This window comes from Mesoplodon densirostris, chromosome 2 (assembly GCF_025265405.1).
Source record: "Mesoplodon densirostris isolate mMesDen1 chromosome 2, mMesDen1 primary haplotype, whole genome shotgun sequence".
In the NCBI taxonomy this organism is placed as follows: domain Eukaryota; kingdom Metazoa; phylum Chordata; class Mammalia; order Artiodactyla; family Ziphiidae; genus Mesoplodon; species Mesoplodon densirostris.
The window spans coordinates 134,787,958-134,803,275 of record NC_082662.1 but is presented as its reverse complement, the minus strand read 5'-3'; the positions used below and the strand labels follow the sequence as shown (position 1 = coordinate 134,803,275).

Sequence of the window (15,318 nt, the reverse complement as noted above, 5' to 3'; positions counted from 1 at the left end):
ATCTCCTGGGAGAGTCAGGTAGGTATTTCTTACAAAAAGCAAAGTCCCCCAGTTTCCTACAGGGCTATGAGCAAAAGTGCTGTTAATTATGTTAATTACAATAACAGAGCACTTCAGTTCTCAGGAGAGCTTTTCATCTTCAAAGAGACTCCAGGACGGAGCATTACCGGTTGACATGAAAGTCTCTGGAGTTTCAGAACTGAAGTCTGAAGTCCGAGGGGCCCTAGCTGTGTGGGACAGGCAATGCCCAAGGAATTCTCTTGCTTCAGGGTGGGGAGCAGGTCAAGGCAGGGTTATGTGTCCAGAAACTGACCCTTGCCTCCCTGAAATTGGAGAGGCAGGGAGATGGAGTGTCAGCCTCAGTCCAGTTCAACCAAGTCCTGCCCCCTATATTGGGGTTGCCAGATAAGTTCAGTTAAACTTGAATTTCAGATAAGCAAAAAGTACATGGATGCACTATACAATTATTTGTTGCACACACACACACACACACACACACACACACACAGCCCCTGCGCAATCAGAGGCTGGGCTTCCTACCCAGAGACTCCTACCTGAGAGCTCAGTGAGTCGGGACGTGTTCCCCCAAAGCCACAGGGAACAGGTGCTCTCCAGACCTGCCCAGACCCGGTCTCTTTCCCACCCACCTGTAGGAATGCGAGAAAGTCCTCCTTTCAGGGATTCAGGACTGGGCTGCTGGGCAGACAGTCCAGCCTTCCCAACTCCCTTATTTGCCTTGGATTTGGGGATGAAACAACCTCAGGGATGGAATGTCTCAAGCTTCCCTTCCCTCCCCTCTTTCCTTCTCTACACACTGATATGCACCCCACCACTCTGTAGCTTAAGGGAGAAGAAGCCCGTGGCCACCCACCCACCCCCATCGCCCTGAACTGCTGGAATAGAAATTCCTCTGTGACAAAACCCAGGGAGAAATGGTCCCTGGGCTGAGCTGAGCTTTCTGCCTAGGCAGTGGAATCCAGGCCACCAGGACGGGTCTGGGACTGAGCTAGAAACGCCTCTGGTTTCCCAGGCTGGGCGGGAAGGGAAGACAAGCTGGCACGTTCCACAGCGCAGAATAGCAACTGGGAGTTGGCCATGCCTGCTCTGAAACAGCGAAACTCTTGGGGCCTCCAGACATTGAAGCACTTAGAGAGAGGTTCCCCGGCCCCTAAACCTCCAGATCCAGCCCCTGGGTTCAGTCAGTCAGGGTCAAGGACAGAGCATCTTGCCTTCTTCACGCCCCCAGGACAGACACATGGTCATGCACATTCACATCCTGGGATATTACTTCAGGCCCGTGGGCAAGATTAACATTCCAAAGCTTGGGTTCCCCTCCATGACCTAATGCAAAGGACACAGGAGCAGGCAGATTGGGCCTGGCCAGCTTCCTACTCACCATTTACCAGCTGGTAATTTATCCATTTACCTTGGATAAGACTCTTTTAAAGATTAAATTTAAGAAAAATCCCCCGATGGACTTGAAAATAAATCCACTTAAGGAAAATGAATGTGTGCAAGATGAACTGACTGGCCAGCAATGCAGTGCATGGGGTTCTGGCACAGAAATCAGTGCACTGAGCCGTGACTGTGCCTTCAAATACAAGCTTCTGGAAAGAGTACAGAAATTGGTAAATTACTCCCAGAATTGTAGAGAGGAACAACAGCTTTCCCTTGTGAATTGTAATAGTTGGCAAAACATGCTAGTGTTTCCTTCTCTCCTTATCCTTTCTGAATAAACTGAAAGTGTATGAATATATGAATAAAATGTGACACAGTTCATGGGCATCATTCAAATCATTCCCTGCCAATTATGGGAGTCTGTTGAACACTGAACAACAAATGTTTCTTGACTGACTAAACTATTGTCTGATTTGATGAAGGGAGGAAGAGAGGAAGAAAGAGGGAAAGGAAGGATTGATTTTATGGCAACTGAGTAGATCTTAGCAGAAATCCTGACTCTGATTTTAGAAGCCTCAAACACTGATATTCTATTTCCCCAAATCCCCCTTCACTGGCTCTATTGTTTTCCCACCTCCTTTCCTTTCTTTTTGTAAAATTAATTTTTATTGGAGTAGAGTTGCTTCACAATGTTGTGTTAGTTTCTGCTGTACAGCCCACCTCCTTTCATTTCTATGTATGCAGCAGCCATGAGCAGCTCTGCTAATAATGTTTGTAAGAGAGTGAACTAGATCAGAAAAAGCCTTGTAGCCACCTGGTACCCCTAGGGATTTAGTCATCCAGGCTCCTGGACAGCAAGATCTGGTGGGTCCTTGTTTGGATTTGAAAGACCCAGAAGAAACTGCTACTGCTAGCAACTCAACGTTTTACAGATGTCACTGTGCTGGGGAGGGACAGGTGGTGAGTGGGCTGCCTCATCTCTGATTCCTAGGTCTGAATGAGATAAGAGAGGGAAAACAGTCCCAGAGAACGGCATCAGAAGTTTCCCAGGGGGGTGAAAATCAAGTGGAGCCACACACAGGACATCTGAGCTGTCCCCACATCCTGGATAGGGGATGGGGGTGGTGTAAGGGTCTGACGAAGAGCTGTTTCTACTCTTCTACTCTTAGTCTACCTTAATCCATCTTTCTTTTCTTTTCTTTTTTTTTTTTTGGCGCTACACAGGCCTCTCACTGTTGTGGCCTATCCCGTTGCGGAGCACAGGCTCTGGACGCACAGGCTCAGCGGCCATGGCTCACGGGACCAGCCGCTCCGCAGCATGTGGTATCCTCCCAGACCGGGGCACGAACCCGTGTCCCCTGCATCAGCAGGCGGACTCTCAACCACTGCGCCACCAGGGAAGCCCAATCCATCTTTCTTGCAAGACATTTTGTCTATTTCCAAGTTCAGAGATTTGAACTTGAACCTGAGTGTGGCCACTTCCCGTGTCATCTATTGTCCTCCATGAGCCTCAGTTTCCTCAAGTGTACAATACGAATACTAATAACTAACACATACATATACATTTAGCAAACATGTATGAACACCTACTGTGTGCCAGGCTCTGTGGCAAGAACTGAGAACACAGTGGAAATAAGACAAGGTCCCTGTCCTCCTGGAGCTTACTTATACTCCAGGCAGAAGCCCCCAGAGGGCAGCTCCTATGCGGGGTTTTATATACAGTTAAAATTTTATACGTAATCAAAATTTTTTAAAAACTTGTTGCAAACATATAAAAAATTGGAAGATTTATATAAAAATCTAGATTTCCCAGTGGCAAAACTGGGCCTGTCTTTCTGTACAGCAACCATCAGCCAGAACTCTGGCTGCTTCCTTTACAAGGAATGCATGCTTTCCAAGTAGACACAGTCCTCAACATTCCCGGACACTCTTACCTTGTTAAAGCTTGAACAATATTTTTGTTTACTTGTTTGTTTACCTAAACTCCTTCAATGTTCCCTCACTGTAAATAGGAGAAAGTCTAGCTCTTTGATATGACATTCCATTCAAGGCCTTCCAGATCTGTTTCCTGCCTAATGCATCCCTATAAATGCTACACACCAGTAAACTGCAGTTTCCTGACCCTCCCATGTGGTACCTCTGAACCTGTGCAGTGCTATTTTCTTTGCCTAAAATGTCCTTTGTTTCTGTTTTTCTCTCCAGATAATTAATATTGACATTTAAGGGTCATCCTAAACACCTCCCTCTCCCTTTCTGCAGGCTTCCTGTGAGGAAATGCCCAGAGGGTCACATGGTCTGGAGACCCATAAAGATGCAAATGGTCCACTTGAGACCAAAAGGGAATCAAGTGTTCTTTATCTTATGGTTGGGCCCAGGGACCTTCCAATTGGTGGCAACTTGTAAAAAGCCTCAGCTTTCCCAATAAGTGGGGACAAAATATAAACATTAAATGAAATAATGTCTGTAAGCGAAATTAGACAATACTTTAAAAAAATTGAATGGAATTATTGATGCTGGATAAGTAGCAGCTATTACTCCAGTTGTTATTATTATTCGAAGTGGAGGCCACTTCATCAAGGATGATAGGTCAGCCGCTGCCAAGTGTGTTCAGGGAAGAAGAGTCTGTTAGGGCTACAGGGTAGCAGAATAGTAAAAGATGTGATTGGACAAACAGAAGAGGGCCAGCAAGGGACCTTCCAACTCATCTCCCTGCTTGGCCATTTTCTCCTTTCTCTTTATTTTAAACACAGCAGCCAGAGTGATCCTGCAGAACAAGTCACCCCACGTCACTTTTCTGCTCAAAGCCCCTAGTGGCCCCCTATCTCTATCAGAGTAAAAGCTGCAGCTATTAGATCTCAGATCTCACATCCCAACCGTCTCCCCTCTCTCCTCACTCTGCCAGACACTGGGCCTCATTCTGACCTCCCTGCTCATCCTTTAAAGTGTGCTCTTACCTCAGGGCCTTTGCACTTGCCAGCCTCTCTTTCTGGACCCATATTCCCTCTGCTATCCCCAGGGTTCCCTCCTTCATTTTCTTAGATCTTTACTTAGATGTCTTCTTCTTGCTGGTTAGTCTATCTAAAATTTTACTTCTCCCTCGCCCCCTCCACTTCCTGACCTGTTGCCTTATTGCTCTTAGAACTTATCACCAACTAACATGCTTTACTTGTCGTACTTGTTTATCTTGGTTATTGTCTATCTCCCCCACTAGAATATAAGCACTCTAAGAGCAGAAGTTTTTATCTGTTTCTCATGCTCACTGTTGTATCCCCAGCACCTAGAACAGAGCCTGACCCAGCGTAGACATGCAATAAACATTTGTTGGATGAGTGAATCAAGTTTCTTGATTCAATAAACATTGGGAAATCACAGAATGTTTTTGACCAGAAGAGTAAACCGATCAGAGCCTAAGGGGCTTAGGATAGATTAGGGTAGGGGATAGGATGGGGCCACAATAGTATAAGGATACACGTGGGAAGGTTTAAACAGAGGGCTTCAGTGGGAATAAAAGAAAACAGTAGGAGGCAGTAAGTTTCATGAGGGCAGGGATTTTGTCTGGCATATAAGAGGCGCTGAATAAATATTTACTGAAGGAAGAATGAAGGAATGATGCTTGTGTCTCATGTGGGATGGGCCCAGGGCTCTGGTTTGGGTCTGTCTTAGAAAAGATATAAATCCTTTTTGATCTTGACCCGGATGCGCTCGTGGTCAGGGCTTACACGAGATCAACACTGAACTCTTATATCTGTATGTACATCTTCCCTTTCTTCCTGGATTGGGTTAACCCTCCATGGCATGTAGTCACCTTGTAGGCCTCAGTTCAGCTCAGACAAATTGGGATTCAGACTGTGGGAATTGAGGAGGTGGGTCGAGCTGTAGGTGTCTAGGAGCAGCATCCAGATCGAATGACCTGTTTGAATGCTATGCAACCAAAGTTTTAAGTGATGTGGAGAAATTAGTGTGGAAGGCAGCCCATAGTGTGGAAAATCAGTGTGCCAGTCCAGAGCCACTCAAGAGAGAGGAAATCCCTGTGGACACCATCTTTACCTTTTCTGCAGAATGACAGGTAATGGAATAGGAGGCTAATCTAGGTTGAGGTTGTGTATGTGGACACTGTTAAGAGAAAGTTCCCACAGTGGAGGGGTGGAGGGATGGAGGGTACTTGGTCAAAGAACCTCTCATTCATGCCCTCCCTTGTCTACCCTTTAGTTAGCTACCTCTCCTCAAAGGAATTACTCACTAGGCTCTGATATCCACACTTGGACCTTGCCCCTAATACAATCAACAGAAATGAGGTGCTTCACATTCTCCCTACCCCAAGAATAAATAATACAGTGACTCATTTCTGAACTCTTCAGGTTTTCATTAAACCAATGCCTGGTGACCAGAACTGTGCCAGATCCTTGCCTAAATATGGGAGGTGCAGCAGTTGAGAAAACATACATTTGCTGCTTCACTTATTTGTTGCTTTACTTATTTCATTGATTCCTTCTGTCAGTCCTGAGAAATAGGCAGTATCCTCATGCATGAGCTGAGTAAACTGAGGCCCAGCCAGCTCACACAGCTAGGAATTGAAAGGGGAAATCTGAGACAACTTGTGACTAATTCCAAAGCACACGTTGTTCTTCTGAGGACGTCAGTGCTGCCGCTATAAGTTACGTGTAGAACTAGGAACTGTTAGAACTAGAAGGTGATTGTGGCAGTGGTTCAGCTCCTTCAGATAAAGGGGCTCAGGCTCAGACAGAGACGGTGACAAGCTCTGCTGTCACCAAGTACCAAAGAAAGATCTGACACCCAGGTCTCTCCTGAGTCCCAGGTGCTCTTGCTCCTTTCTTTAAAAAAAAAAAAAAACTTATAATAATATTTTTCTTAAATTTTATATATATCTGCTTTAAAAATTAAATAGTACTGAAAGTTTTATAATCAAAATATCAGCCCTCCTCACTCCTTATTTTTGTTAACATAATATTTCATCTCCTAATATTTCCTGTTGAAATCTTTCATCCATCTTATCTCCCCGCCTGTGCTTTTGTCCTCTCTTAACCTTGTGGGTTAAAATCTTTTTTTTTTTTAATTCCTTCATTGTCATTTTACTGGAATGGCCTGGGGAGGGAGACACTATAAAACACATTTGGTCAATCAGGCTTACTGAACAGAAGTCCAGTTTTTCATCTCACTGACCCCCAATGATCCTGTATCCCCAGATAACTCATTTTTCTGAAGTCAACACATTCTCCGTTGCTCGTGGAGATCACCCTGCCCCTAGCCCTGTGCCAGGAGCTCCTGACTTACAGGAGTTCCTGTCTGGCCTGTGCCTTGCTTCCCTCAAGGACTTGACTGAGGCCTGGAGAGAATTATTTACAGGAGGAAACAAAAAGCAGATAATAGCAGTGAGAAGCCCTCCCATCCACACAGCACTTGTCCAATTTCAGAGAGCTTTCATATCCACGATCTCATATCATAGCCATAGATAATCAAAGGATAGGTAGTTTGGTGCTGACCAACGTCAAAATCAGGACACTGCTCTGTCCCAACAGGGAAACATATTTGAAATCAGGACTATGAACCCTCACGTTCATGGTACTTGTAACTTCTTGTTTGGCTCTTTTATCTGCAGGTCCAGTGACAACTTTCTTTGCCAGGGGAGATGGAAGTGGACTGTTAGATTGGTGCTGAAGGGAAGAAATTTGGAGGGAGGGCCCCAGGTGGGCAGCGTACTTCCAAGGGAGTTACTGAGCCTTCTTTTTCCTCCTCCTCCTCTTATACAGATCCAAGTTTGGAATAAAGAAAGCTGCTTCTCTGAGAACACTTACCAGTGCTCAGCTTGGTCCAAGGAGTGGAAGAGTCAGAAACAAGTAATTCTGAACACGTTAGTGGAGAATTCTCCTAAAGTCCCAGGCCAAAGTCTGTTTCATTGTCTGGGTTGGAAAGTGAGATAGATTCATTTATGGATTTCTGCTGCAGCTTCCGTTGCAGAAAGCTCAGTGATTCTAGGATTTGAATTGCATTCTGGGATGCAGTCTATGGAGGGTAAGGGGACAGAGGAAGGGGCAACAGCAATGTGCACTACAATTTAGGTTGTTGTTCAGGCCATGTGTTAGGCCCATCGGTGGCCCCAGTACCTTGAAACACTTGATGGAGCCAGAGATAAGCCAGGGCCCAGAAAGGACTTGGGGTAGACCTGGTGGGTTCCAGAATTGCCTTCCAGAGGCTGGCTGGGGTCTGAGTTCCTCTGAGAGAGCACAGAATTGGATTGTTTAGCTTGAAGTCCCTACTCCTTCTTCAGGAGCTCCACTGACGTGCAGCCCAGTCTCTGAGATTATTTGCTGTCACTGATTCCAGGAACACTCTCCACTGTACCGAGCCATTGGGAAAGGTTCCAGTTGCCATGCCCTCTACTCTGCCAAGAAGAGGGTGGGATTTGGGTCACCTTTGGGCTTTGGGCTTTATTGTCCTATGTTTGATATTGCAGAGACCAAAGCCACAGGGTGGTGAAAAAGACCCCTCCTCACCAGGTAAGAGTTGCCTGGGAGCCAGAGAGGGAAATTCCCTGATTCCCTGTAGTTATGAATCACAGCCTCTGTGCTCAAACGTACATCCCACTGCCTGAAACTCAGACTCACAAGTGACTCAGTAATGCCTCACCTGAGCAGGGACGGAGGGCAAAATGCTGGGAACACTGCAGGCTCAAGCCACACTGGGGAAGTCTGAATCCCGTGAGAGCTCTTTTGAGAACATAGAAGAACTGATTCCTCTAGAGCCCTTGTAGAGACTCACAAGATGTTCTTATTCCTCAGACCAAGCAGATGAGGTATGTCTCAAGCAAAGGAGACTTCAGGGTAGCCTATTGCCAGCTCTCATCATTTGAAGAGCCAGGAGTTTCCTCCTGATCTCTACCTTAATTCCTCCTGCTTTATTCCCTTTCACTGATTCTTCAGTAGAGTGACACAGGAGTTGTTCACCATAATATCGACAGTGTCTAGATGCATGGGTAACTTAAAAAAAAAAATTAACGACCGGTGCAGCACAGTCAGAATAGAGTCTGGCTGGGGTGCTGAACAGGGTCCAGGTGGGAAGAGCTCTGGGCTTGGGTTCTAGTCTTGGCTTTGTGGCTAATTTGCTATGTGACCTTAAGCAAATCACTTGACCTCCTTGGGCCTCAGTTTTCTCACCTTTAAAAAAGGGATATTTGGACTAGAGGTTGCAAACTCATATGCCTACAGAATCGGGAAATTAAAGTAAATGAGTGAATCCAATATGATGGGGTTGTCCTGACTGCTACCTGTAGACTCCCTCTAAATGGGCAGCTGCTGCCTGTTGGAAATGCTGACCTAGGCTATCCAGAGCATTTGACTCTTCAAGAGATGCTAAGGATCTGGATGTTTATGTGAAATCTCCCAATGTTTAAAAGACTGTGTGGGGGACTTCCCTCGTGGCACAGTGGTTGAGAATCCACCTGCCAATGCAGAGGACACAGGTTCGAGCCCTGGTCCGGGAAGATCCCACATGCCGTGGAGCAACTAAGCCCGTGCACCACAACAACTGAGCCCGCATGCTGCAACTACTGAAGCCCATGCACCTAGAGCCCGTGCTCTGTGACAAGAGAAGCCACCGCAATGAGAAGCCAATTCACCGCAACGAAGAGTAGCCCCCGCTTGCCGCAACTAGAGAAAGCCCACGCGCAGCAACGAAGACCCAATGTAGCCAAAAAATTTTAAAAAAAGTAAAAAACCAAAAAACGTGTGGGTCAAACAAACATCTCTAAGCCAGTTTCATCCCTAGACTAGAGGATTTGAAGGGCCCTCCCAGCTCGAATTTTCTGATTCTAAACTCTGTGTCTTCCAGGGAATTCCCTGGTGGTCCAGTGGTTAGGATTTGGAGCTTTCACTGTTGTGGCCCCGGGGTTCAACCCCTGGTCAGGGAACTAAGATCCCACAAGCCACACAGAGCAGAAGAAAAAAAAAAAATGTGTCTTCCAAAGAAGATCACTAAGAAATCACCTTAGTTATGGTAATTTCAGCTACTGGAAAAGTGAATGTCTGTGTGTGCACTCATACTTGTATGCCATTGGGCTTTTGGCTCCCCTCAAATGACACTCTCCTGGTGGTCTTCCTCCATCACACACACCTGCAGTGGACTGTTTGCTTGGTCTCAGAAGCCCAGCCCTGGGCCTGATGGAAGATATGGCTTGTCTGGTGGCTCATCAGCAGTAATAGGCTGGCTGTGCTGACGAGATAGCCCTTCCCTTCCCCTAAGTGAACGGAAGAGTGGCCACAAGCAGTGACTGAGACAGAGGCTGCCTGAGTCAAGATCTGGGCCTTGCTGCCTTCCCAGGCCTTTGCTAGCTATGTCCCTAGGCTGAATTGGGACTAGGAATCAAGTCCACAGTATTACCAAATCTGGAGCTCTCCAACTCATCTGTATTAGTTTACTAGGGCTACTGCAAAAAAGTAGCACAGACTGGCTGGCTTAAACAACAGAAATGTATTGTCTTACAGTTCTGGAGGCTAGAAGTCCAAAATCAAGGTGTCTGTAACGTTGGTTCCTTCTGAGGACTTTGAGTGAGGAAAGGATCTGTCCCAGGCTTCTCTCCTTGGCTTGAAGATGGCTGTCTTCTCCCTGCGTCTCTTCACATCATCTTCCCTCAATGCCTATCTGTCTCTGTGTCCAAATTTCCTGGCTTTTTTTAGAATGACACAAGTTGTATTTGATTAGGGCGCACTCTAATGACTGCATTTCAACTTGCTTACCTCTGTGAAGACTTTATCTCCAAGCACGATCTCATTCTGAGATACTGCAGGTTATAGGACCTCAACATCTGAATTTGGGGGGGACACAATTCAGTCGTAACACTAGTCCATCATGGTCTCTCACACATTGCTTTAAACCCCAAAACCTAAGTACCCTGCTTATGCCCCTTCTTACCTGTGACAGCCTAGTGCTTCCACATCTCATGTGCTAGTACACAGCTCACTGTAAGCATGCACTTTACATGGACCGGAGTTCTCTGCAGTGGGAAAGGTGAGAGAACTTTTATCAAGCACCTGTTAAGGGACATACAGGCCTTGAATTTCAGGTAACAGTAGATGTCTGTTTCTTCCATGAGGCAATGCCAATATGGTACTTTTTATCCTCACACCAATAAAAATGGTATTTATACTGCAATTGGAAAGTGCCAAATACTGTTCCAAGCACTTTATATGAAATAGTTTTTTGAATACCCACAACACGCCTTTGAGGTGGGTACTATTATTTACCTCCTTCTACAGATAAGAAACTGAGGCCCAGACAGCTTAAAAAACTTGCCCAAGTCTGTAGTAACTGATGGAGTTGGATTTGAATCTCAGTAGTTGGCTCCAGAGGCCATGCTTTTAATCATTACCTGATAGTATTTGGAAAAGGCAGGACTATTATTCTCATTGAATAGATGAGGAAACTGAAACTGAGCAGCTAAGCAACTCACTCGGGGTCATAGGGGTAAAAGGCAGAGTGAAGGCAGGATTCCTGCCCTGTAGGCCACAGGTCTTCCCTCAGAAGGGACCAAGTGTCCCGAGTCCCTCCCTTCCCCATACCCCACTCCACTTATACAGGCCCACAGGTATTAGGGCCAACACAGAATCTCTAAATCCTTATTTGTAGTTAACTGTCTCCACATCGCAGGGGGATTATGGGGCATGAAGGAAGGGAGGCACCTTCTCGACTTAGATCTAAGTCTTTTCGACTTATTTTTCCTCCCAGTCGCTTCCAGTTCAGAAGACCACTAGCCCCAAGGGGTCAGGTCTGGACCCCAGTCCCGGAATTTTCTCAGCCCGGATTAGAAGCGGGGGAGGGCGGTGGGGAAGGGGCTGGTGGGGTGCTGGGCTGCCCAGGAACACGGAGTATCATATTTCTCGCAACCCGCCAATCCTGAACGCAGGGGGGCGTGGCCACACCTGGGAGGCGTGGGGGGACGGCAGATGGGTCCGCGGCTTCCCGAGGCGAGGCGCTGACGTGAGCTTGGCTCACCTGGGCGGGTAAGGTGAGGGCCGGTGTGGGACCGGGAGCGGAGCCTGCAGTCCCTACCTGCGCAGAGCCAGGTGTTGCTTGCCCAAGCGGCCGAGGAGAGCAGTGGCGACGGGTGATCCTAACTGGGGACTTGGTTCGGAGGGACGTTCGCTTCTGGCGGCCGGATTGAAGAAAGGTGGGGACGCCAACGTCTGGAGCCTCGCTTGAGGGAGGGAGGACACGCCCGCCGGTGAAGAAGCGTCCCCTCCAGAGTTTGTGGGGGTGAGGAACGCTTGCTTAAGGACATCTGTTTGTTTGGGGATAGCCTGTAGGGCTGGGTGCCCATCGCTCTGCTTCACGTAGCTTTCGGGCGGTCCTAGCCCGGGGGCGCTGGGCCCTTACCGACCCCCTACTTCTGTCGACTCCCTTTCCCTCCCGCCCAACTGGAGTGTGACGCTCTCGGGCCCCTACCCACCAACCGTCGGGGAGCGCTAAGGCTCCTCCACCACGCTGGTCCTCCCAGCTCACCGCTCCGCAGGCCCCTGGATCCCCAAGAGGGGATTTCCCAGGCCGGCCGGCGCTTGATCTTGGTGGGTGTTTTGGGAAATTGCGCGTCGGGCCGGCCAGTAACTTTAGCTAGCTTGTTTCCTCTCCTGGGATTTGTTTAGCACAGTCAGGCCCCTGCCCTGGGCCTGAGAGACACCCGTGAATTTCCAAGTAGCGAAGCTACGTGCTGGCGAGGGCGGCGCCGGGCGTGGTTGCTCTGGGGGTGAGGCCCTCTTCGCCTGAAAGGGCTGGAGGGCTGGTATAGAGAAGTGGGGAAAGTCTTCCAGGCCTCACTGGAAAGCAGACCCAGGGTGCCACTGTTTACAGGGAGCCTGCTGTGTGGTAAAGGGGTCATCCCTCCCCCAGCCCTGCTCTCTTGGTGGATGTCAGAAGTGGAAGCCAGGGAAGGGAGAGGAAGAAGGCGTTTGAGTAGGGGTTGGTGAAAGCTGATGCCGACCCAGGAGAGTAGTTTTCGATGTTTGTCTCCTGGGTGACAGCAGCACCTCTACCCTGTAGCTCCCTCTCCAGCCGCCAACTTCAATCAAGCAGGGAGGCAGGGTGTGGGCATTATGGCTAGAGGCCCAGAATTTACCCCTGAACAGGGCTAAACTAAACGGAGGAAAGACTGGGGAACTTGGAAGATGGCATTTCAGGTCTCTCCAGGAGGAAGGGAAAAAGCAGGACCACTCCGGAGGCCTGTCTGCAAGAAATGAGGGTGTGTGTTTTACTCTGAGCAAAACCACTGACGACTGAATCTTGGCTTTGGGGTGGCCGTGTTCCTGGAAACTAGTCTGGGCAGGGGCTGCAGAGGTGGAGTACAGGTGTTTGTAGGGGACCTGTTCCCTGGAATGGGGGTGTGAGATTGGGTGGTTTATGCGTTGGGGAGGTTGATAGTGTCCCTGCTCAGTGCCCAGTATGAGGGGAGTGGGTGGGTTAAATCTTTGTTCTTTGGCTAGTTGAATACCTGTTGGAGACACAGGCCTTGAATTTTGCTGTGATGGCAGCTAGAGATGCCAGAGCTGACTTAAACTAGGCTAAGCTTGTTCTGTGGGCATTGGGATTTGGGTGGTGAGAGTGTTCTGAAAGAGAACTCTGGTTTAGGTGTGTTTAAAGGTGGGTGTCATTCAGTCTCCTCCCTAACCACTTCGTTGGCCCTCCATGCTGCTTGGATCTTTGTTGATGTCTTTCATTTACTTTCTTGGTGTATAGAAGAAGGGAGGGACTTAGAAGGCTGGGTGCAGTGGCAGGATATGGTACAGCACATTCTGACTGAGCAGTGTTGGGTCCAGGCCCCAGATAAAACACTTTGCTGTGCCTCAGTTAACCCAGCTGTAAAATAGGGATGATAACAATGGGGATGATCATTTCATTATGAGGATGAAATCAGACACGTTAAATAAAAGCGCATGAAAAAACTGTTAAGGCTATGTAGATAGAGGATTGTTGTTACCATGGTTTCATTAGCTGAAGGCCATCATCTTTTATATCTCCCAGTGACCAAGAAATGTCTTCGCTTCCTGTGGTTAAAAAAAATACTACTTGTAGTGTTTTGTTTTTAAGTTGTGAATCGACACACGGCATTGTAGGAAAATGTGAATCGTATACAAAAGTACTTAGACACGTAAAGAATTCACCCACAGTCCTATCACCAGGTAACCACTAAGAACTTCTTGTCGCATCGATGTATTATTTGTTTCCCTTTCAAAAATTCTCTGTGCTTATGTACACAAGTGCGCGTCCTGTTACAAGATGGAGATACTACTATACAGTCAATATTGTATGATGCCTTTTCCCCCCTTAAGTACATATTTAAACATTTTCCCAAATCCAGTAAACATTCTTCAGATGCCTCGATGTTAATGGCTACTTGCTATTGCAACCTATGAATGTCTAATTAGATATTTTTCTCTGTGATCTTGGTTGCTTCCAAAGTTTGCCTCTCTGCCTGTTCTTATAGTCTTAGGTGCTGGGTGGCAGGTGGAGGAGATCTCGGTGGACTTTCAGAAGGTGGAGAGGGTTAGCTGTGATGGAGGTGGGGCATAGAGGAGGAGGAGGCTGGGGCAGCGTTGCTCCTGTGTACTGCCATCTTGGGAGAATGCTGAGAACACAGGGCTCTAGAACTTAGGCATCGACCTCTAAGGGTGGCTGCCTCTCCCTCCCCAGCACTCTGTGCAGTTCCTTGCGTTGGCCTGGTTGCCTTAATTTTTTTTGATGTGCTGTGGATCAACTAGGATAAGCCCTTTTCTTCAAAGCCCATGATCCGTCAAGAGGTGGATTTCACGTGTCTGCCAGGCCTCGACACAAGACTGACCAATATTGCAACAGAAATTCTCGAAAGCCCCTCACTAGGTGGACCAGTTTGCTGCCCATTTCCCTGTTCTCTTTGTTCTTCCCTTACCCCATCCCCCTTCCCGCAGGCCAGGACTGAGGAAGAGAAGGCTAGAACTTGCCCTGGGGAGAATATGCATTCCCTCCTCCTTATAAGGTAAATGTTCTCCATGGTTTGATAGCTTGACTTTGCAGTCCTACAGAGCAACCTACACGGAGGCCAAGAACATGGGGGTGGGGGGCACTTGAGTACCGGGTGCTACCTCACCTACCCACTGTGAGCTGCCCCCAGGGGGGAAGGTTTCAGTTGCAGAACTTGGTAATTGGGTCAGAAGGCTCAGGTGAGAGCAGGTCCTGCCTCGCTCTTAAAGTGCCAGTGACCGAGCTGGGTTTCAGTTTTCCCATTTGTTGGGAGCCTGTCTGGGGAGAGAAGTGGCCTTAGGACCCACCCCTTAAGCTAAGTTCCTCCGAGGGGGAGCCTTCGGGGGAGCCTTTGGCTGACTCAGCTGGTTTGGGTTCTGAACCGCGATCCAGGTGGGAATCTTTCTGGGTGGGAAGGTGACTTATTTATCTTCCTTTTCTCAGGTCAGTGGATGTTTGAGCAATTCCAATGTGGATTTCTTCAGGGAGTCTGATGAGAACATTGTGTTTAGTAACTAATGTCGCCCTTGTCACACAGTAGCTGACGGACAAATATTTGTTGAATGAACGTTCTTTTGCAGGCCTGTCTTTCTCACCCGAAGTAAAAACAAAGAGAAATGAGAACGCCAAAAAATCTAAACACAACACCCCAGGCAAACACTTCTCCGGTAACTGCTTTTTCCTTTAGGCACCCAGTCTGGGCAGGCCTTTGTTTCCCCGCTGTGAGTGCCGGGCCGCTGCCACCAATGTTATCTGCTACGCTATGCCCTTTATGAGAATCAATTGCAGACTTTACCCAGGCTGGCTCCAGCAACCAATCAGTTCAATTCAGCCTCTGTGGGGAGGTAAACAGACCCAGGTGAGGAGGCTGTCCCAGCAGTACAGAGCTTGTCTTATGACTGGCTTTAGTACTCTATAGGG

The 15,318-nt window shown here is 47.9% G+C and overlaps 1 pseudogene; it reads left to right on the top strand.

Annotated features, from left to right (window-relative positions):
- Nucleotides 1-15,318, top strand: part of LOC132476204 (interferon regulatory factor 6-like) — a 34,204-nt pseudogene that overhangs the window by 10,308 nt on the left and 8,578 nt on the right.